Source organism: Tamandua tetradactyla, chromosome 4 (assembly GCF_023851605.1).
Source record: "Tamandua tetradactyla isolate mTamTet1 chromosome 4, mTamTet1.pri, whole genome shotgun sequence".
In the NCBI taxonomy this organism is placed as follows: domain Eukaryota; kingdom Metazoa; phylum Chordata; class Mammalia; order Pilosa; family Myrmecophagidae; genus Tamandua; species Tamandua tetradactyla.
In genome coordinates this window covers 73,524,080-73,551,916 of record NC_135330.1, presented here as the reverse complement: position 1 = coordinate 73,551,916, position 27,837 = coordinate 73,524,080, and the positions used below count along the sequence as shown (strand labels likewise).

General features: G+C 41.3%; 1 long non-coding RNA gene across 1 annotated transcript in view; it reads left to right on the top strand.

Annotated features, from left to right (window-relative positions):
• LOC143679068 (uncharacterized) overlaps positions 1-25,322 on the top strand; it is a 44,677-nt gene extending 19,355 nt beyond the window's left edge. The window contains exons 2-3 of the long non-coding RNA XR_013173539.1: positions 24,166-24,279; positions 25,224-25,322. This is a non-coding gene — a long non-coding RNA (uncharacterized LOC143679068). The remainder of the gene's footprint in view (positions 1-24,165; positions 24,280-25,223) is intronic.
• The last annotated feature ends 2,515 nt before the right edge of the window (positions 25,323-27,837 follow it).

Below are 27,837 nucleotides of genomic sequence, written 5' to 3'. Positions count from 1 at the left end.
AAAGCCCAGTATAAATGATTTTTGGATTACCCACTGCTTTGGATTTTCTAAACCTCCTTTTTATCTTCTTCAGCCAGAACAACCAGGAATGGGCATTATTTGCTTTGGCCAGCACCGGCAGTTTTTTTAAACTGTGGTTCCATTTAATATGTCAGTGCAAAGTATTCATCATACTTAGGAGATGTTGGATACACCTGTCAATTAGGTAGAGAAAATTTGCATCTTTCCTTTCTGTTTCTCTTTGCTTCAAGGGCCCAGCAATGCTAACCTTTAGCAATATTCTTTTCCCACTAAGAGCTCACATCCAATCTGAATGCTAAATAACGTTGTCACGAGGTTGCATGGGCACCGGTTAAGATCTATGTCCAAACTGTAATGACTCTCTCTTCTACATAACCGTTATTGTGGCCAAAACTGGTGAACAGCCCATCCTCAAGGGAGCAGTGGGAGGAGACAGGAATATTGTGTTGGATTCTGTCCTGGACATATCTTCAGCTAGACTCCTGGAGCAGTTTAAATCAAGGACTGGGCTGAGCAGGCCTGAATGGCTTTAAAATGACAGATTTATGGAGGAAGGCCTAATTAGATCATGGTAATTTGTAGTACGAAGATATCTTTTGCTCAAGATCTCAAAGCAAATTTCTGCCTTGATAGGTGAGCAAAGCAAAGATCTGCAAGGGTTGGGGGATATTCTCAGTGTACAAAATAAATCCTTGGGCAGTTCAGGATGACAGTCTCACCTTGCATTTGCAAAACGCTTTACAGTTTAACTGCACATTCATATAATTTTGTCTCATTTGGGTCTTATAAAAGCCTTTGACATAGGTAGGAATGGCAAGCAGCGTTTTTCCCATTTTAGAGAAAGAAGAAATGGAGAAATTGGCAGGCTCAGTGACCTGCCCAAGACCATACACTCAGTAGTGGGATTGATTTTTTACACAACCCACATGGCTTCACAGGGCTCCTGGAAAAGGCCTAAGAGATGAAGTGGTGTAACCTGAAGCAGCAAGGGCAGAGGGAAACCTCAAAATTCTGAGTCAGATTCTAATGACTCAGCAGAAAGGAGTACGCTATGGCTGAGAAATTCAAACCACAGAGAAGCCAAACTGGGGAGCAGTATCAAGAGGGCCAGGGATTCAACTGGGTCAAAGGCTTAACATGGACTGTAAAGCAAAGTGCTACAAGTACACGGAAGCCTGGAATCTGTACATCATGGGGCAACCTTGGCCCCCAAATATTGATTGTATGTGTGTGACCCTGAGGGGACCGTGTTGGCATGTCAAGCGTTTAAATCCTAGCTACAACAGAGATGAAGATACCCTCAAAGAACAGGAGTAGTCATGGATGGAATTCCTGGACCTTCTCCCAGTGGCCTCCCCTCCAGAGGATCACAGAGAATTGCTTGAGCTACTTGGTGTGAGCCTCTGTTCCAATGAACATTCCTTTATTAATTCATTGGGAATCCACTTTCTTTTGGCCCCTATGGCTGCAATTATGGTGATGCATAGATTTTACCTTCAAGCAGCATGTGCTGCAATCAGAAGAACTCAAATGTATGCCTAAATAATAACATACAAGATAAGAGATGGCAACAATGGCATGTCTTGGTGTCTTCCTAGGATAACGTGTAATAGGCATTATCTGGGTCTTTTATAAGGGGTAAACTGAGTCCTGCTCATTTTGGTTTCCCTAGTAGGACTCTGCATGTGACTGACGTTCATAAATATCTGCTGACATCTTGGTGATGGTTTTCTTTCCGTTTTGGTTTCTTAAAGTCCCTTGCTGAAACGGATCTATTAGATGACTGATCTATTTCGGTATTCAGTAGTTTGGGTGCTTGTCTCTTTTTATCTCTTTCTCTCTAAATATGAATATTGTGCCACTCATGGAAATGGAACTAATGCTTCCTGCTAAATGACCCATCGTGAGTAAATACAATGACAGAGACGTTTCATTGTCTAATGCTTAAACGTCCCCAGCATGCAAGGGCAAACATTAAACACAGATATACCCATCTTAGCAAATCCAAACATCTTCATTCCTAGGGGATAAATAAGAAGAAATAAGACAAGTTTCTAGTTTTCAGTGAGGGTAACATCTCAGGGTCCTCAGCCCGGGCTTGCCCTCCCTCCCTTAGAAGTAAACCCAAGTGGACAGATAAAGGATGGAAGGCAGCTGTGGGAAACTGCAGAATCTTGAGATGGTCTGCCCTGACTGTTTAAGTTTAAGCCCACGGATTATGACAGAAATCACAAACTGCGGACTTGGCAGATTCTCCTTGAGCAGGAGGGGAAGGCGATAGCCCTTCTCCAAAGTCAGAGAAGGGGTGGATATTGAATACATCACAACAAATATGTGATACGTCCTGCGAATGATATGAAAAATTAAATACAAAGAAAAGTGAAGACAGAGCTTCTCAAATGAGGGAGCCCAGGAGAGGGCGAAGGGGGAGGTGCAATGCGGAAAGGGGGCGAGGCAGTGGAGGGGGGAGGGGCCGAGCGCTAAATTTGTGAAAAGAAAAACACTGATGCTTTTGCATAGTCTGAAAGATGACATTATTTCCCCAGTCCAGATGGCTTCTTTTTTTTTTTTTTCCAGAGTTTTACTTGCATTTTCTGATTGAACATTTGCTCCGATACTGCTTTTACTGTTAGCATGCGGGGCCCAGGCTCCTGCTTTCTCGCCAATGCAGGTTGACAGTGCTGTTCAGGTGAAGGAGAGCTCAGGATCTTGGAGAGCCAGCAGCAGCGTGTGCTTCTGGGGAAACGGGAACGACGACTCCCAGGCAGCCGAGCCCGCCACTCCATAAAAATGGAAGAACCTTGGCTCCCCGTATGAATTCTCTCTGTGATTTGGAAGACAAACACCTCTGCTGAGTTGTCTGTGAACAGGTGCCGCAGATGGTTGGCCCTTGGTTCTTACAGGCTGTGCTGGAAGCGAGGGAGGCTCTTTCACTCGGCTTCATCCCCCCATGTTGTGAGCTAAGGGTAGGCTCTCCAAAGATAATGCATTGTGTGTACTATAAGCAACTTCGAGGTCAGTCGAGGTAGAGTCCCCACGATCAGTCTCACTATGAATAGATAATGGATTATAGAAGGTTGTTCCTATGATAAAGTCATTGTGCAGTTTGGAGAAATGTCATGATTCTCTTCACTGCAAGGCAGGGCTTGAATACAGTGTCTTAGGGAATCCCAGGGGATAGGGAAGTCCTCAGAACCCTTTCTCATCTTGGTCCTGGATCCCAAGGGATGTTTTTTTCTAAGTGTAGAGGACATCAAGGGAATTCATAATGGGAAGGCACAAAAAAATTACCTTCCAAAGCGATTGTGCTGCTTTTCTTGAGATTTCTAGATAATGATGGGCGTCCGTTCCTTGTTCAGAGATGTCAGCCTGTGAATCAGAAGCAAGCTCCCTGTTGGTTTTAGTTGTCACTGATGTCTTTTTATAATCCTGGCCAAATGTGACCTCATCTTCCAGGTTCTGCAAGCTCAGCAAAGTGAGGCCAGGTTAGCCTGGCCACAGGTCTCTGAGGAGCACCCCAGATGCTGCAGTGTATATTGTCAGCACTGCCGAGGGTTTTCTCTTTCTGCTATTCCTGAAATGCCTTTCAGCCAACACCTCAGAGAGCAAGGTAATTGGAGGAGCCATCTTTGGAATCAGAAATTAAATGGACGTTCCTGATTCTGGATGAGAGATCCTGATTTTTCTTTCATTTCCCTCCATCTTTCCTGTCTCCCCTCCCTCTCTTCCTTTTGCCCTTCCTTCATTCCTCTGTTTTCCTTTTTATTTCTTCTTCTTTCCTTTCGTTTTTTGGAGATTAGAATGGAGAAAGGAGAAAATGGTGAAATAATTCAGAATTGGATAAATCCCCGATGGAATAGGCCCCAGGAGGCCAGACCACAAAGAATTTCTATCGATTCAGAGACCCTAATCACTCCTCTTAAGTACTGGGCTTGTGTTGCATTTCTAAGACAACACATCTTAGAAATGACAGTTCTAGTCTAGTCTTGGGAGGAGACATGGTGCTAATAAGCTCTACCTAATTTTGCAGTCCATCTGTTGGTTCCCCTTATTCATCCCATCTATATTTGCCGCATGCCAATATACGTCAGGCTCTCTCTGAAGCTTTCTACCCATTTTCCTGGGGGTGGGGGGGTTCATCCTTAGTTTGAGAAAAAAAAACTCACTTAGTGTTAACACTAGAGCTTTATTTAAAAAAAAAAAAAAACACCTCCATTTCCATGCCATGGTCTATTTTGTTGAAGTCAGTGGACAGTTTTCCTTTTGCTAATCCAACAGTTCTTACTAAGCTATTGATGGCTCTTGTGACCCTTTCTTTTATATTTCGCTCAATAAATATGTATTCAGGATGCCTGAAAGAGTATGTCTTCAAGTCTACAAAGTTACAAGAATCCATTAATTTGGTTAATTCAGTTGAAAAATCCATTGAGTGATTATTAAAGAAAATGGACTATTCGGTCAAGAGCTATTGCTGTGGTTGTACATCGATGTGGCCAGAGTGGGTGACGTTGGATGAGACCTTGTACAGACGTGGCCGCTGCCCACCAGCTAACCAATTGTACACAGATGGAAATCTACAGCCCTCAGAGATGTACACTAGAGTGAAACCTACCTTGATTGTTTGTGTGTGTATTCAAACTGGTTTTTCTAAAATGAGGTTACCCCAAATAAAGATGAAGACAATACGGCAGTAAAAATGTGCAGCAAGAAAATGTCCATGCAAATATTCTTCTCTCACCAATGTCCCCATAAACTGAAATCCCAAGCAGCTTCTTTGATTTCATTTTTGGTAATTGCGACAGAAAATTGCATCTGGACTGACAATGTGTATCCCATGCTTCAGCCCAGTGTGCTCACAAATTGCCAAGTTACAGCAACCCCCAGCAGAAAGGACGGGAATTTTGCACAGAAATACTGGCAAATCTTTAAGAGCGGTGGCATTTACTAACACTACATCCTGGGAAAGGGAAATGAACTGGAAACTGTACATCAGCGTGTTCACAAGGTCAACTGAGTCCTGAGTTTTCTTCTCACCCCCCCCAAATGATTTGGCTTTCAAAATTGTGTCTGCTCTTCCCCTTTTAGTAGCTACAAAAATTGTGCAGCATCTAATTGGAATTCTCCTTTCCCTTTTCCCTTTCTTCCTGAAAATTTGTTCATTTTGAGATAATCTGGATATTTAACAGGGACAGCGAGAAAACTGTCCCATAGATGTCAATCACTTAAGTAGGGGCATGTTTCCATTCCTGAGAGCTAGAACATAACTATTCTAGCAAATATTTCATTCCACCCTGATTTCCCGGTCCCACCCAGAAGTCTCTCTCGGTCATCTCCCCCAGGCTGTCAGTGAATATGTTTTAAAGAAATTTAAACTTATTTCAATGTTTACCTGAATAGAGTGTAAATATTTCTTAACCAAATAGAACAGACCTTTGCACATTTCACCATTTGGGATTAATGTGTCTCTAGAATAATGAAGGATCTAGAGTTAATTAGAATTAAGTGTGGATATTAGAATTTTAGTTTTCCTTGAGCAATTGTTGCCAGCTTTGGTATCTTGGATCTTCTGAGTTTACAAAGTGATTTCAAGAGGCCAGTGAGTCCCTGTGTCCATCTAGCATCACCTATGTACAGAATGAATGAAAGCATCTACCAGGCTGTAGGGGTCACAGAGGGGCCTCATCCTGGAAGCCAAGGGGATTCTTTGTTCCGGAACACAAACTTCCAAACTCCAATCCTGGGCTTTTGCTGGGTTTACTCAAAGAGTTAGAAAAATCTGATCCTTTCCTTGACAAAAACCAAACAAACGAACACTATATTTACATGTCCCAAACACTAAACAGTAGTAACATGCCGTGTGTGTGTGTGTGTGTGTGTGTGTGTGTGTGTGTATTTGTTTGGCTGTATCTATACATATAAGCCAACATTAAAAAAATACACCAATATCTAGTTAATTTCAGACAATCACATCAAACAACTATTAACGAATTCCTTTGGTGAACTAGAATATAAGCAGTCATTTGATTAAAAGCAACTGCTATTTCATCCTGTTTCCTGTAAGATGAATAGGGACTGATACATTCCTTTTATTTTCTGTAATCCTTGGCCAATATTAGGTGTTTGTAGATACACTTTTACTTACTTATGTGCTGCAAATAATTATCCCGTAATAATAATAGCTTCTTCACTAAAACATAGTACTATCTGTATCTTTTTTGAACATATGGGATCACCTGGTAAAAATTCCCACAAAAACAGGAAAACAATAGAAAAACCCGCACTAAGTCCAGTGCTCTTTAACATTTGTCACTGTGCAATAAGTTGATGTCCAATCCTCTAAATAATTATCAGTCGTCCTATCACGCTAAAGGGGGTTTCTATCAATATGGCGGTTATCTTTGCTTTGCATCGGCTGACCCCGAGTGAGAGAGGGAGAACAGCCCGGACACACCTAATGGCCACTTGCAGTCAGCAGCCGAGGAAAGGGGAAGTGGGGTGAAGCAGCCGAATCAATCACCAGACTCATTAACCCTGCAGCCTCCACCCTGCCCACGTGCTCCCGGGCCTCACCCTACCTTCCTCTGCTCCACCCTCACTCCGATCACCTTCCAGGGGCTGCGCACGTGCTCACTACGCCGCCCTTCCCTCCTGGTCCACACGTCCTCGCACATGTGCAGCTGAGACTGCAAAGAGAGTTTCCAAAATAGAACCCTTGCTGGCCCGGATGCTCACACACACACACACCACTAGCACCAGCGCGGGAGCATGCCATTTCCTAGCCTCCCTTCCTCTCCTGAACCCCCACCACCCCTAGCCCTTCCTCTTGTCGAAGGACACCATGCCGCAGGCCCTCGCCGACCCCGTGGGCCTCTGCCTTCCCTCTCTCCTGCTTCGAAGCGGCAGCCTCCCACCAGGGCTTTGTCTGCCAGCCCTGTACTGTACTTTCATTAGGCGGCCCTATTTAATGGTTTCGACAAAAGCCATCATTTTAGCCCAACTGCCTTGACTAAATTAAAATTTCAATCTCTGTTTTAGTGTTCTGCAACTGATGTATACATAAGCAAAACTGGTCAACATCTGCCAGTGGGCTGGCCCAAAGTTCTGTAAAGATGTACTTCATGTTTCTGAAGCATGTGCAAAGTAACTGCGTCCTTATCCTCCCGAGGGCTCTCATGGTTTTACTTCACCATTTGTTCAAACACACTTTAGCGGCGTAGAAGCCATACAGTTCATTCTCCCCTTGGTTGCCATTTTATCTGTAGTGTCATTTTGAGTAATTGGGGTATGGTAGCTGATCAACTTACAGGTTTCTCATTGGCAGGAAGGGACAGTGTTGGCACCAAGAAAGAATATGATGGGCCCTCTCGGTGCATAAGCAAGTGTCCCTCTCTTGCACTTGGCTACCCCAGACCATTAGAAAATAAGCTTAATAAAGCCTCCAAGTGTATATGTCTTCACTCTTCCCAGGCGGAGGGAGGCACCTATAGAAGAAACGCTGCAAACCAATGTGGAAAAAAATGGTCAATGTACGTATTTAGTCAGTGATCTGTGAAAGTTTTTGAATTAGTTTTTAAAGCTTTGTTAAGACCAGAACGCACAGATGTTGAAAACAAGTTCAGATGTAGCGACAGATGGTATTTGATTATGAAGCAGACTGTTCATATAATACAAAGATGCTGCTTCTGCCATACACAAGTAACTGCAGAGAGTGCTGTAGAAATTTTGGAAGGCAGGCGGTTTGAGGGGGTCTTTGTGCAGCAATAACTTTCCCATTTTCCAGCAGTGCTAGAATTGGGATAATTTTCTCCTTTTCTTTTCAATCAGCGCCTCTCTCAACTCTTCTATGCTATGCCCCGCCTCCCTTCCCAGGTTTTTTTTTACCCCCTCCAGCCCTTAAGCTCAGTTCTCCCTTCAGCGAGTTGTCTCACCTCACCCTCATGTTTTTATACCGTCTGTGTGGGTCTGGGGAATGCACGGCCTCACCGGGGGCAGGCCCGTGCACCCAGTTAGGAGGAAATAGGAAATGATTGCCAGTGTTCTCCTCATTGAAGGAAAAAGACTTCGCATCTTGTGCACTTTGCAATGAGAATTTTTAAACAGAAGCCAGGGTTATGGCTTCACATGTGCTCCCACGCATGTTGACGTTGCTGCCCGCACAGCTTTGCACCACTGGAACTCAACTGCCTCATCTGTAAAATGGGGACAACAGTTTCCTTGCTTATCTCTCAAGGGTGCCAGGAAGATGGATCATATAAGATACTGGATTAGAAAGTGTCTTGAAAAACAGAAGGTACTATGAATACGCATGTGATGATTGTGGTCAAGTTCTGAAAGTGCATTCTGAGAGTGGGAGAATGTGGTACCTTGTGTTGGAAGAGGATATTGCCCTGTGCTTTGGGAGTTCGCGATTGGAAATCCACACTCCTCCCTGCACCTTGGTTCTAGAAAAATGCGGCATCCAAAGTTGTGCTTATTTAATTATCTGAGGCCAGTAGAACTCCTGCCTAGAGAGGTATACCCTCCAAATGACTTTTAAAAAAAATTTTTTTCACACTGGGGACTTTTGGGGATCAGTTACTCAGAGATTGTGGTGCCACCAGATCTGTAGGCAATGGTTGAATTTCTTAGGGGAGGTCCTGCTTGTACTGTCAGGGAAGGGGCAACCCTAGATAGCAAACATGCAGACTCAACAGCCTCAGTTCCAGTCTCCATCGAGTGCCATGCTTTCGAGTCTACATTAGTCACCAGGCCTTGTTTCTAAAGTTCCCACGGCTCCTTTCCTCCTCTTTCTCAACACACTTGTGCCTCTGTCTCTGTAGCGGTGGTGGGGGGAGGGATCTGGGCTAGAGTGATGCCAGCACAGCCTCATTCCTGTACAAGTAGCAAGCCCACCACCCATCCTCTGCAATCCAAGGCTCTTGTTTTGAAGAGCTCACTATGTGCCAAATAATATTTAACAAACACAGATGAGCAATAGGAGATGAGAGAAAGAACAAGCATGCCAAGATCTATTGGAAGGGATTTGAGGAAACAGTGTCGGAGACACAGCTCCAGTGGAGAAGGGGGTGGGTAGAGAGTAGGGAAGAGCTCAGGATGGAGGTGGATGGAGGGGACAGAGAGTGTCCAGGCATCCCCTGGGGATGGATGGCCATCCTGCGATGTTTTATATGCAGCTCCTCCAAAATTCCTTCTTCTACTTGTTGACTTCCTTGGTCTATAGGACAAAGAAATCAGCCTAACTTTGCTACAGCGTAGTACTGATACATTAAACTGCAACAAACATCTCGGGTTTGATGAGCCAATAAGAAAAGGGATTTGGCTTCTTGCTCAAATTTGCAAATACGTGATAAAGCAACTGTATCTTCATTGAAAACAGGACCGGGGTCATAATTTGTGGGGCTCAGCCCAAAGTGAAAATGTGTGGTTCCTTGTTCAAAAAATGCCAAGATGGCGACAGCAGAGAATTAAGTCAAGTGAGGGGTCCTTTTAAAAACGTGACTCTGTGCAACTGTGCAGGTTCCCTGCCATGAAGCTGGCCCTGATTACAGAGGAGGGTGGGTAAAGCAAGCTTCTCTGGTTGCCTCCCTCCCAGAATATCTGTAGCACTGGGGAGACGTCTATGCTTTGAGTATCAGTCAACCGAACCATGAGGCTTTAAACCAAATTTGTGGGCAAAAATGAAGGAAGGTGACTACAGATTCATAATGGAAAATGGAGCAGAGTAAAAGCAGGCTGGACAAGGATTCAGAATTCCTGGGTTTAGTCTTAAATCCTATCATTAGTCAAATTTATGAGCTTACCAATGAGAGAGGAATATTCAGGCCTTCGTGCTCCAAGGGTGTCTCAGGATTTAATGCATGCTCCAGGGATGATGCCGCGAATGCATTTTGTAAAGAATAGAGTATTGGCAAGACAGCATTCATGGTTCAGGTGATGTCCACTGTAGAGAGAGGTGCGCTGGTGCACTCACCAGTTAGTCAGGATTTATGAGGTGTCCCCTGTGCCCAGCTTAGTTACTGTGGAGGTGCCTGGGGAGACGCTGGTGCTTGACTCGGCCTGATGTGAGCCCTGTCTGAGTGGTCCCCTGCGAGTCGCCCCATTCCCAGTTGCTGGAAGAACCTTTAAGCGAAGGTACGCAGGCGCTTGGGAGGTACATGGACCACCCAACACGTTCACACACACAGGGAAGCAGGTTCTGGGAGAGGCTGTACTAACCTGTCAGAATTACAGATCGCCTAGGAAGGGATGGTGTATAGAAAAAATTTCGGTCTCTTGCCGAATCGGTGCTAAGTGAAATACACACTCCGTTAAAGAGTGAGGCACACAGCTCCAAATCCAGAGCTGAGGGCTGGGAGAGGCGGCTGGCCCCCGGTCAGGCTTGTTCTCTGCCCCCCCTTCTCCTTTCTCTGACAGCTGTTTGTGGTGAGGACTAATCAGGTGATGGGGTCAGTCCCCTCCATCCCCATAACTTCTACCCCAGGGCCACAATCTCCACGGGAAAGGTTGCTGTCACCTTGGCTGGGACTATCTCTGAGGCCAGGAGATATAATGGCTTACTATTCCACAGGGGCCTTGTTTTCTGTTTTGGGGGCAAATTGTCCCCATGGCAGTGAGAGAACCTAACCGGCTCACACCCGGATGCCTGCCCCATGGAAACCATCAGGGAACAAATTTCTGTTGCTTTAAGGCACTAAACGTGTGGTAATTGTTACTCAGTGATATGAAATGAATACACACTGCGATGTTATTATATAACAACAACCATCACCTACCGGATGTTTGCTCACCTATCTTTGCACCAGGCTATTTATATACATTGTCATTCTTAATTCTCAGGACAACCTGGCAATGGAGGTATTTTGAAGTTTGGTTTAGAGATGATGAACTTGAAGTTCAGAAAGTGCAGGTACCTTGTTCAAAAAACATGAACTAAGAGATGGGATGAGGGATGTGAACTCAGGCCAGTCTTATTCTAAAAGTCCTGCTAACTAAGTGTAAGGACAGTTTTATTTTACTGTAATTTCTGCCATTCTTCCTAGCCTCCACACAACTCTTTGCCTTTCTGGTTAGGTAACATACCTAGACCCTACTCTGTGCTTGAATTTCTCCCTCTTCACTCATTTCTGCAAAGCCCTTGGCACACTTAGCCCTGAGTGCTGGATGGGCGTGCCCCTCCTACCCTGTCCCAATCACCGGGTGCTGAGCCCAGACTTCAGGAGCTCGTAGCACCCTTGAGCCTGCCCCAGACAGGAGCCCCCGTGCAGTCATCTTTGCTGCCTCTGTGAGATGGAACATTTCAGGCTCAGTGATTCTTCACACCTGGAACCCACTACCCCCTATGGGACCCTTCCACTGACATGACAGTAGGCATTAGTTTTCTATTGCTGCATAACAAATGACCCCACCTTGAGTAACTTAAAGCAACACAAATTTATTATCTCATATTTTCTGTGGGGCAGGAGTCTGGCTGCTGGTTGGTTGGATCCTCTGCTTTAGGTCTCACCAGGCTGAAATCAAGACATTACCCAGGGCTGCATCTGAGCTTGGGGGTGTTCTTTCAAGCTCACCAGTTGTTGGCAGAGCTCGGTTTCTAGCGGTTATAGGTCTGAAGTCCCCGTTTTGTTGCTGGCTGGTGATCAGGGACTGCTCTCAGCTCCTAGAGGCTGCTCTCAGATCTTTGTTTACCGCATGGAAGTTTACCGCATGATTGCTTGGTTTTTCAAGACCAGCAAGAGAACTTCTCTTTTAAGGGCTCAAGTCGTCAGGCCAGGCACTTGCAGAATAACCTCTCTTTTGACTAACTCAAAGTCAAATGCTTAGGGACCTTAATTACTTCTGCAACATTCCCTCACCTTTGTCTTATAATGTACCTGAATCATGGGAGTGATATCTCATATTCACATGTTCTGCCCACACGCCCTCATTTGGTTAGCAGTGGGACTAACCAAGGTAGATACATGAGGGGATGGGAAACGTGGGGGCTGCCCAAATACTGCCTACCACAGAGAACTGAGAGACAGCACAGCTATCTCTGAAAACTAGGTGTCCCCAAGAGGTCAAGCGGTAGCTGGTGGAGTTCTTGCTGAAGCCCCAGGGAGAAGTGTTTCCAGGTGGATGGTGGCAGTTGTAGGTCATGATCCCCCAAGGCGGAGCATGACATCGATGGCTTGGGGTCCCTAGTTTGCCTATTCCCACAGTTTGCAGTAGCACATTTTCCCTCCATGTGTTTTGTTCCTTTTATTTATATTAGCAACATGAGATATTATTTTATCAGGAAAATATGTATTATGAGTCGAGACAATTTTCCTTCTTCCCCCTCGTTTCTAATGGGGAATAATTGTTGCTTGAGGAGTCAGCTCTCAAGTTCTTTTTTGTTGTTTAAAATCTAGGTAATGGACATTTGATAGAGAATATTCAAGGAATCTAGGAGCTTTATAGATCATATATGTAATATTTAAAAGCATAAACTCTAGAGCCTAGTAGATTAGGTTCAAATCCCACCTTCACCACTTACTTGTGAGTGACCTTGGAAAAATAACATCTTTGTACCTCTATTTTCTCACATATTAAAGGGGTATAATAATAGCATCTACCTTACATGATTATGAATATTAAAAGAGTTGATATATGCAAAGTAGCTGGAAGAGTGCCTGGTACGTCATAGTGCTAAATAAGTGTTTGCTATTATTGCCACTCACAAAGTAAAGAGCTGTAAGAGATTGGGAAGGGTGGAAGGATGCTTATTTATACAGAGAATTTGGGAGGCGAAACTGGAAAGTGGAAGTTAAGAGTGGTTAAGAGTGGCAGAGATGGGAAAGGAGGACTATTTAGATGTTTGTTGTGCTTTAACACTTCATTTGTCTTTAGTATTTCATCCAGAGCTTATAGAAGGATTTGAAGTGATTTTTGTTTTTGTATCAAGAAACCATTTCTTCAAATGCAACTTCCAACTTAGACTGGGCTTTGTGGGCTCCGAGACATAATTAGGTTACATATTCACTCACTGAGTCATGATCAGTTTCCAGTGAATGCAGCTATGACCCATGTGTTGTACTAGATACAATGAACTAGAAATAGCCTCTGTCTTCAATAAATTATGGTTTGGATATGTATCAGATACAATACAAAGTCATACACGTGATAATAATGACTACTATTAGAGAGTACGTACTGTAAAGAGAAGTCATCCAGAAAAGGGTATAAATAATTTTGTTTGGAAAGGATTCAAGGAAGATGTTATGAAAATTAAATTTAAAAATTTGATCATGTTATAAAATGTACATGGTAAAATATCAAATAGTATAGAACATCAAGCATACTTTCTCTCCTCTAGGGTCAATCACTTTGAATTATTTCAGTTTTTATTTTACCTGTTGGTTATTTCCATAAATAAAATTTATTGTTTATGGATTTTCTGCTTACCTCACTTCTGTACTATTCTCACTGCTCTCTAATCCCTGCCTTCATATTTTGGTAATTTTATTAGTATTTTTGGATCATTATTTCCAGAAATATTTACCAGGCACCATTGAAGTGTGAGGCTCTGTTCCAAGTCCTGGGGATGCATCAGTAACCAAAAAATATGATGTCTTTGCCCCAGTGGAGCTTGTGCTCTAGTGTTAGAAGATAATAAACAAGTGGATTTAGAATATGTCCTATGATGAGACATTCTATGAAAGAAAATAAAGCAGGACAAAGATGGGGTGCCACGTCTGGGAGGTGGTAGTGGTTTGGGGTTTCTACATTAGATAGGATGGTCACAGAATGCTTCCAAAATAAGGTGGCATTTGATCAGAGACCAGAAGGAAGTGAGCAATGGAACAGTTTGGATATCTGGGGTTAGAGCATCCCAAATAATAGTAAGAGCAAGTGCAAAGGCCCTGAGGCTGGAATACCCTTTGTGTGTTTGAACAGCAAGGATGTTGCTCAACCAGAGTGGACTGAACACTCCGGATGATAAAGCAGAGCAAAGAGAGAGTGACTGAGAAGGCAGGTCAGAGAGATACTGGGGACCAGTTATGGAGAACCCTGAGGCAGTGGCAAAGACTTTGACTCTTACTCTGAATGTGATGGTGGTTTTTGAAATGTGGAAGTTTTGAGCAAAGGAATAACATCGTCTTTCATCTATTTTAAGGAGGTCACTCTAGCTGTTATGTTGAGAACGCATTGTAAGATGAAACAAGGACACAAGTAGTGAGGTTAAGTGAGAAATGCTACTACTTAGGTCAAGGTAGAACGTTGGTTTCTGAATATATATTTTTTAATGTTAGAGCTCACAAAATTTGCTGATGAGTCATCTGTGGAATGTGAGAGAGAGAAAAAAAAAATCAAATCTCGTCCAAAGGTTTTGACCTCAGCATCTGGAAGGATACAATTTAATTTACTAAGTTGGGGAAGACTTTAGGGCAAGTGGACTTGGCTGACTAGGGAAATTGGAAATTCAATCTCAGATATGTTAAACTTGAAATGTTCGGTAGCTATCCAGGTGGAAATGGGGAATAAAGAGTCAGATGTAATAATCTGGGAGATTGCTCAGATGGAGCTCTGCATTTGGGAGTTGTCAGTGTATATGTGGTGTTTCCCGGACATGGGCACCATTACTCACGTGGTGTACGCCGTGGAGAAAAGTCTGAGAACCGCTCTAGGCTGCTCCGAGTCCCTCAACTGGTTACCTTTGTAACTTTACATGCAACCTTTAAATCTCTAGTCCCAGTACTATTACCTTTTGATTGTTCCTTTTAACTACCCAGATGAGGATATTAATATTGCCACTTGCTCTTTTCCTCTATATCCTAACTTTAGCCAACCATATCTTTGCTTTTACAATTTCGAGGTTAATAACAACTACATTCTTCTCTATAAACATATGTTAATCCATATGATGACTCTGAATGGTAAAAAATAGTAAATAGCATTTATATTATTATAATTATGTAAATTTTGGACACTGCTAAATCAGTCATGATTTCAGGAGTGTATTTCCTTCTTTACTGGTTCAAAGTCATTCATTAAATAAAGTTATTGACTCCCTGCTACATATAGGTAAGATCAAAAGGATCCTTCCTCTCTCCCTCTACCCCTCTTTCCTTCCTTCTTTTCTTATTTATTTATTTATTTTTACCTGAAAGTCTACTTGTCTGTTAATAGTATTGCTACAACAATTCTCATTTGGTGAGTGTTTGTATTGTGTATCTTTTTTCTAAAATGGATTATCTTCTTCTATTTTCTTACCAGTTGCTTGAAACAATGCTGCGTTTTTATTTGCTTTGATTGTATTAATTTTAATTGTACTTTGTTTTATTTTTTGCTTCTGGAGTTTCTTTTAGCTTTTTTCTCATTATGAGAACAAATACAATTCACAAATATTTTCCAGTTACTTATTTATTCCATCCATTGTACAGAATTCATTTTATTTCTTCTGAATACTTCCCTCTTGAAACACTGAGTTCTTGCTCTAATTTGGACTACTTGCACTCTAAACCTGACGTATAGCTGTCAGCCTTCTAAATAATTCCAAGTTCATTTTACTTTTTTTTTTATTCCATGTCTTCTTTGATTTTCACCTTCATTCTGTTGGAATACATCTAAGATAAATGTTTCAAAAAGAGTGCATGAAAATAAGCTTTTTGAATCAGTGCAAATCAGAAAGCGCTTTTATTATTCCCATACATGATTGATAGTTTGGAATGATATTATATTCTAGGTTCTCATAGTCAATATCTGAATAGCATTTTAAGGAGTAATGCAGAGTTCAAACAGTAATTAAGAAAAAGAGAAAAACATCCAGGTGGAGGAAAAATCCATATAGTTGTACCAATCATGAACTAACAAAGTATGAATTGGGAACCACAAACAATTCAGTATTATAGGGTCACAAAGGGCAAGATTTCGAAGGAAGGGAGAAATTAGCAGGAAATGAAGCTGAAAGAAAAGGTGGGGTCACATCCCACGGAGTCTTGTCTGTCATGCTAGGGGATTGAATATAATACTGAAGCAATAGGCGAGTCCTTGATTAGTCCTAATTGGGGAATACCATGATCAGAGACGAGACATAGAAAGATTGCTTATAGCAATGGCGGTGTGGAGGATGCACTTGAGTTTGGAAGAAAAGGAACTGGCACAGAGGATGGAGTCCGTTTTGGTGAGAGTGGAGAATAGAACAGAAACAAGGGACAGATCATAAAGGGTGCTAAACATCACATTGAGGAGTTTGGACTTGACTCTGGAGCAATGGAGGACACTCTAGATTTTTGAATAGGGGAACAGATTCATGCTTTAGAAAAAATCACTCTGGCTATGTAGAACAAATGGAAGTTGGATGGAAAGATTGGAGGTAGGAAGGCCAATCTTACTATTGTTTATTAGCTGCAGTTGTAGAAACAGACGAGAGTTGATGGTGGCCTGGTCCAAGGTGCTGACTCTGTGACTGGAGAGAAGTGGATGGAGGTGAGGAAATTGGATTGATGGCCAAACAGTGGTTGATTGTCTTTGGGGGTTAAAAGAACAAAGAGAGAATGACATGGGTTTTAGGTTGGCCAGTATATGTATGGATGATGATGCCATTCACTCAGGAGAAGGCCTTTCCTGGGAAAGATGTCATCATCACATTTATCTGCCCTTTGAAGGAAAGAAAAGAGCAATATTTTTACTCCTCTGATGCCACAGCATGCCCTCCATGCCCCTCCATCCCATTCTCTCCTGGAGTCATCCTCTTCCTGGCTTCCTGTCTCTGGAGCAAACCCCTAGATGTTCTCCATTTCCTCCAGACACGGAGCCTTCGCACTTGCTATATGCTGGTCCTAGAACTATTTTCCCTCCTCTTTGCTCAAATGATACCTGCTCCTGCTTTAGATCTCAACACCAACAGCCTGCCCACTCCAGGCCCAGCCTTGTGGTCTCTTGTATCACCACATTCTTTTCCTTCATTTGACTCACCTCTTCTGGCAACCCACTACTTTTCAGTCTTTGGACTTCAGTTGTTTCTGTGACTAACCATCTTCCGCACTAGAGAATAGCCCCCTGAGGGTAAGAACAATTTCTGTGTTGCAAATCAGTGTTTCCCTGGAGCCTAGAACAAATGTTTATTGAAAGAATGAATGAGAAGAATGCCCTGCAGTATAGTCTGGCTGTGAATACCGATACTACCTTGACCCCAGAAGGATTTTTCTCAGACTAATGTCAGCAGCTGTTTGAGGGGTTGCATGACTAATTCCCAGACAGCAGCTTTATCGCAGGCCAGACTCTGGGGCACTGTAAACAGTTCTGGCAAAACTGAGACTTCCAGGCCTCTAGGAAACAGCGCTTCATGTTGTGAGTTGGGGAGCTGCTTTGGTCATTTTGGAGTAGCAACCAGCAGGGAGCTTGCGGTTTACCTGGGAGACAAGTTCTGCACACTCAACTGGGATGTTCTCCTTCTGCTGTGTTTTCCATCATGCAGACGTGAGCTCCTAGAGTGCAGCGACGGGGTCCTGGCCACGAATTTCCTCCAGGACCTAGCAGAGTGCTGGGCTCGTAAAATGAACTCTGTGCATGTGTTAAAGAAACAAACGATTACGTCAAGGGGTGCTGTTACTGGTCTGTTGTCATACCATGTTTTTTTTAAAAAACTTAATTTTCTTCTTTTAAAATTGTTTTCAAAATTATGAAAGCAATAACTCTTGAAAAAAATTCAAAAATTAAAAATGGCATACAGAAAAAGTAAGATTCCATTCATATCTCCTATCACCTTCTCTCAAATCCCAAGTATCATTTATCTATATCTATGCGTCTATCCGTGCCCGTCTAACTAGCTGTCTGTCTGTCTACCTACCTACTTCTGGTACAAATTGATCCAGAACATTCAGAAGCTAGCAAATGATATTTCCTCTTTTTCCTCTACATCAAGTTAAATGTACCTGTTATGGATTGAACTGTGTCCCCTCAAACCTGTTTACGACTTAAACCCTAAATTCTATGAATATGAACTTATTTGTTGAAAGGATCTTTGAAGATGTTGTTAGCTAAGTTGAAGCCAAACTGGATTAAGGTGGACCCTTATCCAGTAGGTCTGGTATCCTTATAAAGAGGAGAATTTGGACACACACAAAGAATCAGAGACAGAGACACAGAGACACAGAGAGAGATGTCTGTGTCACGGAGGCAGAGATTAAGTTAGGCGGACACAAGTCAAGACATGCCATGGGTTTCTGGCCACCCACCAGAAGCCAGGGGAGAGACGTGGAATGCATTCTCCCCTTTCAGACAGAGCATAGCTCTGTCAACACCTTGATTTTAGACTTCTGGATTCCAGAAACTGAGACAATAAAGTCTTATTGTTTAAGTCAGCTGTCCTGTGGTGCTTTGTTACAGCAGCCCAAGGAAGCTATCACAGCACCTTGGCCTCCATCTACAGAGCTGACTGATATCTAACCTCAGTTCTCTGGGGGACTCTCTTCTTCCCTTGAGTTTGCTCAAGAGTTCCAGGGAAGATTAAGATCTGGGAAGATTAAGTATGAACCCTGGGTCTCCAGTTAATTATGCTTCTCTTTCTAGCATTTCCTGCTTAAAACCCTAAAGTCTACTAAATACTACAGGTAGGTAGTTCTGCTGGGGCATCTGTGCCACCATGATCTGTTTGCTTCAGGCGTCTTTGCCTCCATCCCCAGTGCCATGTGTTTAGCACTCTGTCCACCACAGGCATCCAGGTAAGAACTCCACCCATCCCTCCACCTCAGGGCAGCTGCTTTCTGCCCCCACCCCCAGATACCCTACACTCCCATCTCCAGCCAGTCTCCAAGGCGTGGAGTTGGTTCATTCTCTTCCCTTTGAGGCACAAACATCTCCATCTTTTCCTTTGCAGGGAAAATCCTGTCAACCCACAGGTCTGATTAAAAGCTTGTAAAGTCCCCTGGAATGAATGAGTCAAATTCAACAACATAAGGACCAGGCTTCTTTTTTTTCTTTTTTTGCCTTTTTTAAGGGCTTAAGAAAATTCTCCTCCTTCTTCCTTTTCTATTCTTGCTTCTTTTCTTCTCCCTCCTCGTCCTGTTCCTTCTGCCTATTCATCTCATCTTAAGACTAGTGTACAAGAAAGACATCGATTAATTTCTCAATTACCTATTCTGTTAGATACATAAATAAATTTTAAACATAAATGGGATCTTACGATATACTATATTTCATAGACTCTAAGATGCATCAATTTGTAAGACACTCCATCATTTTATTTCTACTAAGAACTAATTTATTAGACACTGTTGATTGCATGATGTGTCACCATGTCAGCAGTGTTAAAATGTGAAAAAATGCTTTGAGAATCAACAAATTATAGTACTATATTATTCTGCTCTTAGCATTTTTTTGGTTAATAATTTGCTTTGGAGAATTTTCTGTGTTGATATATAAGAATCTATCTCATTTTAAAACCATTTTATAGAATTCCAAGTAAAGATATAAAATGATTTATCTGATCATTCACCCAGTGATGGATTAAATTGCATCTTATGTTTTCATATTTTGCCTGAATGAAGATTCTTAAGTAATTTTGCGCATGTTTGTGAATATTCCCAGTTCCTAGAGGTAGAATTACTACATCAAAGGGTTTGTGCATATTAAAATTTGACAGTTACTGTCAAATTGTCCCCTGCATTCAATCCTGTGATAGTGCTGGAGAGTGCCTGTTTTCCCATGCCCTTGTCAAAACTTGATAGTATCAATATTTTCTATTTTTTTCCTATGCTAATTGGCAAAAAATGGTACTTTGTTTTAATTTGCACTTCTCTGATTGCCAGGGAGGTTAAGCATATTTTCAGATGCTCATTGGTTATTTATATTTCATCTGTGGTGTTTTGACTATTCGTGTACTTTGCCCATTTTTACCATTGAATGCTGCAATTTTTCTTTGATTTATGGAGTATGTAAATGCTTTGTATGTTTTCTCATCTATTTTCTCTCTACCTGTTCATTGTCTCTAACTTTTTCCATGACTGCTGTTGGTGTTGAGATGTAACTTTATGTAGACATAGCTTTCATTTTACTCGTTCATGGTTTCTGGACTTTGTGTTGCTTAAAATGTCTTCCAAATTTCAAAAAACTATAAAATTAATTTTCTAGAATGTTCGTGTGTGTGCGTGTGTGTGTGTGTGTACTATTTGACTAAAAATCCTCAATCCTCTATCGACGAATACTTTTTGGGTATGCCATCTAACTTTGTTTTTCCCATACAGTTAACAAGTTTTCCCAGTCCTATTTGTTTAATAGTTTATCTTATCTTCCAGTCTTGAAATGTAATCTTTTTCATCAACAAGTGACCATATTTACCTGGATCTGTTTCTGGATTTTTTAATCTGTTTCCTTGAACTATTTTTTTTCAATTCCTGTATTTATAATGCAGTATTTAACTACTGTGACTTTATATTTTGTTTTTTATCTGTTGGGACAAATTACCATGCATTGTTCTTCTTTTTCAAGGTGTTTTAAGCATTTTCTCTCCTAGGTGAACTTTAGAATAGTTTATTTTATTTTATTTTTTTGTTTGTTTGTTTGTTTTTAGAATAGTTTATTAAGTCCCATAAAATTTCTGAACTTTGATTGGGATTGCATACATTTATAGAGTGAATTGATTGCATTAATATAGAGAGTCATGTTACAGAAAATATTAGAAAAATAACATATTTATCATTTTGGTTCTTCCAATTCAAAAAGTTACCCAACCTTTATGTACCTAGTTCCCTTTCCTGAAAAAAATTAAGGATAATAGCATTAACTGCCTCATAAAATTTGTGAGATGATTAAGGAAATAATCCATGTAAAAATCTTAGACAATTCCTGGTACATTTAGAGAACTTAATATAAGTTACTGTTGCTATCACTATTACTGTTATCTTCATTGTCTCTATGTTCAATTATTTATGTCTTCTTTAAATAGTTTTTCAATTGATTCTCTTGGACTTTCTAAGTGGAGAATATCAGAAAATAATAAAATTTTGCTTTTTACCACCTTAATTTCTACTTTTCTTTTTTCCATTATTATGTTTTAGAGATCTGAGCCTACTTTGAATACTTGTAGAGATAGTGGACATCATTGTCAAATTAAGAAGTATTTGCTAATATGAATTGATTGAATACTTTACGAGAATTAATTTTCTTTAAAAATTGGACTGTTGGATTATTATTATTATTATTTTCATATCTTAACAGGATTTGATATTCTAGATATTTTATTTTGGATATTTGTATTTTCTTTTGTAAGTGGGGTTGCATATACTTTTTTGGATTTTAGAGCCACACTTATTCAATTTTGACATCAAGGTGACACAAGTCCTGTGAAATGAATATGCAAAATTTAAATGTCTTAATATATTTGCTTTATGTATGCTTAAAATAACCATGGGATTATATTTTACTTGAATATTTGCTGGATAGTACCCATAAAACTATTTGGGCCAAGTGCTCTTTTTGTGTGTGTATGTGTGTATGGGGGGGATTCTCTCACTGGCTAAAATGTTCTATTTAATTTTAAAAGTGGAAATGACCTGCTCTCAGAATAAACAGATAAGTACAGCTCTATACAAAGCTGGCTATATTGTTCTTAATTTCTTATTTGTCACATTGCTCTGAAGAAATAAACCAAATTTTTTTTTAATTAGGGAAGTTTTAGGTTTACAGAAAAGCCATACATAAAAGACAGAGTTCTCATATACCATCCTAATGTTAATACCTAATATACCACCTTGTGGTACATTTGTTACAATATATGAAAGAACATTTTTACAATTGTACTATTAACTATAATTGCACTATTAAATACAGCCCATCATTTACAATAGAGTTCATCGGTAAACCAAACTTTAAAACGTTTTTACTTTTCACTTTTGTTTAGAAATGTCCACACACATGCGTCCAACCATGTTATACAACCAATGGCCCGTAATATTATCATGTAGTTGTGTATTCTTCACCTTGATCAGTTTTAGAATATTTGCATCACTCCAGAGAAAGAAATAAAAAGATAAAAGAAAGAACTCTTACATCCCATACCCCTTAACCCTCAATCTCATTAACCCACAGTATTTCAATCTATGTAATTTTTACCCTTTATCTCCCCCTATTATTTATTTATTTTTTATTCCTTTTTTACTCATGTGACCATACCCTGGATAAAAGGAGCATCAGACAAGGTTTTCATAGTCACACTGTAAAAATTATATAGTTATACAATTGTCTTCAAGAATCAAGACTACTGGAACACAGTTCAACAGTTTCAGGTGCTTCCCTCTAGCAACTCCAATACACCATAAACTAAAAAGGGATATCTATATAATGCATAAGAATAACCTCCAAGATAACCTATCGACTCTGTTTGAAATTACTCAGCCACTGAGACTTTATTTTGTCTCATTTCTCTTTTCCCCCTTTTGGTCAGGAAGACTTTTTCATTCCCATGATGCTGGGTCCCAGCCCTTCTCCAAGATTCATGTCCCACGTTGCCAGGGAGATTTACAACCCTGGGAGTCATGCCACAAGTAGTGAGGCGGGCATTGAGTTCACCTGCCATGTTGGCTTAGAGAGGGAGGCCACATCTGAGCAATAAAAGTTCTCTCGGGGTGACTCTTAGGCATAATTATCAGTAAGCTTAGTTTCTCCTTTGCAGGAATAAGCTTCATAGGGGTAAGCCTCAAGACTGAGGGCTCACTTACTGAATTGGTTGTCCCCACTGCTTGCAAAAATAGCAGGAATTTCCCCAGATGGGGAAATTGAATATTTCCTCCTTTCTCCTCAATCCCCCAAGGGGACTTTGCAAATACTTTTTTATCCCCTGACCAAATTCCTCTGATATGCTGAACATCACACTAACCTATACAAACCAACAAGAACTCATGCCCTATTCAAGATTTCATATAATTATGATGCTCAAGTAAACTGATTATACAAGTTAAATTAGATGATGTGCTATTCAAAATATAAATTTTGCACCAAATATACGTCTCTCCCTTTGGTCTCGCACAGAGCTTGAAGTTTATCATCTTGGTAAACCAAATTTTTAAGGACAAAGATCATATTACTTTCCCCTGGGCTCAGTCAAACCAGAGGGTGCATTTTACCTTTCATCTGTCTAGGATTAAAGGCTGCCCCATTTTGACTGGTGGCCTCTGGATGTTGAGGAAGGTTTGAGGTTGTGTGTGGTCTACTGGAAGGAAAGGCAGCTCCCATTATTTGCAGATGTCTTGATTACTGAGGACATCATGTGCAGAAGTCTGGAGTATCTTTTCCCATTCCATCCCCCAGTCCGGCTCTGGTGATATTGGGAAGTACCAACAAGGGGAAATTGGCCAGATACAGAAGGGGTTATTGTGTGACTTCCTCTCAAGGCTGATGTGTCATCATTTCAAAATGAAGGGTAAATATACTTTCAGTGCTTTATTGTTCATATTCATTTTTTCCTTCTTCCAGGTTGAATGCATTGGAGAACTGACTGTAGTAAATATGGAAGTAATTATTTCCATCAGAATCTCTGAATATTGGCTTGTACAAAATATGCATCTGATCATCTCTTTATGCATTTAACCATCTGCTTTGCAAATACCCATGTTATTTAAATGTTAGGAAGCAACGTTGTTTTGAGACACCGAGGAGAACTCATGATGTTGAAACAAGAGGAAATAGCTTGGTGGAATCCAATCATTCTCATGGTGCTCAAGAGAGGAAGTGACTAAAGGGTTATAGAATCTATAAGAATTTTTGGATATAATATCTTCAAAACAAATTTCAGTGGATAGAACTGTAGTTAGAACATGTCAACTGAGGATGCTGTGAGTCCTAAAGAATAGTACTTCTTCCTTGTACAAATGGTACAGCTAGTTTATTCAGTTCAGTGAGTACATGCGTCACATCATTGATACCCAAAGAAAGATTATGATGGCCTCCATTGTTTCTGATAAAAAAGGTTCCCCAAACCACAATCTTCGCATGGAGGTTATTTTTGGCTACATCTACTTCTTGGAAGCAGTCAACTACGAGTGTATTTATATATATGCATTCTGTCAAATGTCAATGGAGCGACACAGTTTTTGCTAAGGCGACTTTTAAATGAAGATTGCAGTTCTGAATGTTAGTTTAATTTTTTCTTGTCTCTGTTCATTTTTCCTACCACGGTATCCCCTGAAGTGACACTGGCCTGATTCCACATGTCAAATGTATGCAGCCGAGAAAGGAGATACACCAGCAGCTGGAGGAGGAGCTGAGCGGAAGGAAGGGGACTTAAATCATATTAATCCCATTGTAAGCAACAGGCACTGTGTTAAATGCTTTCAGATACAATACCTAGTTTAATCCCCATGGCTGTCCTATAAGGAGAGCACTGTGAACGATTATTTGGACATATGAAGAAACTGAGGCTCAGAGAAATTTAGATCTGAACCAGGGTCTGTTTAACTGCAACCGTGGGTGGGAAGTGTGAGTACCAGATAGACCTACCAAAGATCTAAAGCCAGATTCCCAGGAAAACTTGAGACCAGATCTAGGGCCTATTGAGGCCAAAAATGAGGTCAAACTAATTGAATCAATTCGCTTTGTTGGGAGCTTCTTGGTTTGCAAGATATTTTGTCAAGACCTCCCCAGATGGGCAAGTCAAAATTGTTTCCGAGAAAATGAAGACTACGTACCCCGTGGGAATCTTTTATCTTGTTCTTTCAGCTCAAAGAGCTACCTTCTGGAACCAGGTCACAGACTTGCCAGATTTCCCGTCTATGGTTTTGCTTTGTGAGTTAAGATCAGATGAAGAGGGCTGAGGAAGCTGTAGGCAGTGAGAATTAGTGGTAATTCTTTCCCACAACACTACACTCCATTCTTCTAACATACCTCAAGTGCATGCCCTCGGCTAAAACAGATCTGGCAAGAGGAAGATTAACAATGATGACAAAAATAGTCCCTGACTTGATAAAACAAATATCAACTGGGTCAGGGGACAAGAACTGCCCATAACCAACCTTGGGATCTAATATGTTCTTCATTAGGACAGGATTGCACCATCTTAAGTATTTCACCTCATGCTAACTCTGAAGTTAGAACTTATAGCACTGCCCTTGAACTCAGTCAATATTTGCTGTGGGGGCTGGGGTGGGGATAAGGGATACAGATCAGCCAGAGGGGTAAATGTAAGATATTCTGGAATAACTTTTTTGGTTTTCTCTAGGCTCATAATTCCTTATTTGTTGACTTTTCAGAATTGACCTTTGAAGACAAAGCCAGTGAGACGTGTTGTGTGTGACATTGTGTGCATTGTTGGCGGGTGGCAGTGGTGGTGGTAAATTTTTATTAAATAAGATGTGGTTTTGTCTTGATCTGAGCTCTGTCATTTCCTCTCAAGATAAAGATGAGCTCATTTGAACCAATCCATCTCTGGATCAGTAAACACTCTGCATGGGTCAAATTCCAGCCCTGGGCTCCTGGGCTTCGGGAACACATTGATTTCTCTTTTCCTGAAGCTTCAGGGTGAGAGGTCAGGGCAGGTGGGGTGTGGGTGGTCCAGATCTCCTCTGCCTTCCAGCTCTCCCTCCATCCATGTTCTGCCCCAGCCTCCAATTCCCAGAATTGCCAGCACTAGTCCTCATAAAACCCGGGGCAAGTTCCAGCAGCTGAGTGCGCCTTCTTCACCTTCTCCCTCCATTTACCCGTTTTGCCCTCTGCACAAACATATAGCACGAATTTTGTGCCATCCATTTCTCAAGTTAATTTCTTTTCTGGTCACCCACCCTGAACTTTGATCTTCCTAATAGAGTTTCTCTGCCTGTTTCCCCATTCCACTCCACCTCTTCTTTACCTATAGTAAGGAACTGTAAATGCATAATCACACAGACTGACGCAAGACACAGCTAACACAGGAAATTCTGTATATTTGATGTCCTTCCTTCCTCACTCACTCACACCTCCCTGCCACTGGGAATGTTATACCTTTTGAGAATGGGGTACAAAACTCATTCTTGTTTGTGTACTCTGCTTGCTTCCTTGAGCATGCACTCAATAAGGGGTGAAAGGGGGTGTAAAATGGAGAAAACAAAAGAAAAAGGAATAAGGCACCAATGTTGGCATTTAAAATGTCAATCCCCATCTTGTAGGGACAACTCTGTCAGCCACTCCTCAAGGTTAACAGTAATTCTTTCTGCCTGGCTGCTCTGCTTTATTCCGTTTATTGAGCACATACTATATCAAGCACCTCCCATGCAAGATCTCCATTTATTCCTCAGTTTGACAGTTAGGTGTTATTTTATTAAAGAACAAACTGTGACAAAAAAAAAAAAAAGGTTAAAAACCGAATAAGGCATGGACTAGGCTTCAGACTTAGGCCCGATTGCCTCTCTCGCCTCTGCTGGTAACGGTGCTGTGTCGTTCTCCCGCCTTCTTTAGGGGGACTTCAGTGGTGGGGCTGAGCCGGTCAGGGCAGTGCCCATGGGATGCACAAGCAAGACTGGGGGGGGGGTGTTGACCCTGGTAGGAGCTCGCCTCCTCTGCCAGTGAAGGGCACATGTTCCCCCCGAGCCTCTCTACTTTTGTTTTCTTTTATAAACAAAAGCTTTGCGTGCTTGCTGAAAAAAATTCAACACTACAGAAATGTGTAACGTGGAAGTGAAATGACTCCTTGCCTCCTTGCCTTCCTCCATTCCTCATAAGTAACATTTTTTACTATGTTGATGCGCGTTCTCACAAATTGTGTGTGTTTGCATGTTCATTGGATAGTTGGAGATAGATCAACTTTTTAGAAAACTAAAAGTGGAATCATGGTATATAAAAATATTCCTATATTTCCTTTTAAAATTCAACAATATGTCATGGATAACTTCCCACTTCACCACATAGCTATTACTCAAACTTTTAGTGGCTGGATAATGTTCCATTGAACATGGAATCAAAAATATATATGCTACAACTAAAAGTAAAAATGAAGCTTAAAAATACATACTTTTTGCATGTCTGTGGTGGTATAACAGGAAACCATTATTCTTGGGGTCAGTTCTACCCAGGTTAAGTCCACCTTAAAGAGGAACAAAATCACAAAATTTATTTTAACATTTCACCTACTGATGGGCCTTTAGGTTGTCGGCAGTTTTCCATTATTACATATAATCCTGCAGTGACTATCAGTTAACATGCCATAGAAAAGTGGACATAGTAACTGAGGTTCTTCCTGATTCAAAATGCCAGCATCTATGACTCTTCCTCAGTCAGAGGTCAACACTGCTTCTAGAAAGGATGCACGGAGCAAATGCAGAAAGCAAAGAATCAAACTTTTGGCTTTTGGATTCCTCACTAGATCTTAAAACTCAGAGTTGAGAAAACAGTCTTAAAAAAGTCAAAGCTCATGAGAGTTTGTAGGTTTGTCCAGAGTGATGCCCCAATAAATCCCAGAGTGATTTGAACAGTGAATAAAAAAGTATTTGCAAAGTCTTTTTTTCAATGGTGAGAAAGGGGGAAAATTTGGCTTCCCCAAATTGAATTCTTGATATTCTCACAAACAGTGTGGACAATCAAAGCTATAGGCTGAGCCCCCAATCTTGGGGTTTGTTCATATGAAACAACCTCACAAAGGATAGGTCAAGGCTTCTTAAAAGTAGGCCTAAGAGTTACCCCCAAGAGAACCCCTTTTGTTGCTCAGATGTGGCCTCTCTCTCCAGCCAACACAACAAGCAAACTCACCACTATCGCCCTGTCCACGTGGGACATGACTCCCAGGGATGTGGACCTTCCTGGCAACGTGAGACAGAAATCCTGGAATGAGCTGAGACTCAGCATCAAGGAATTGAGAAAACCCCTAGAATGAGCTGAGACTGAGCATCAGGGGAT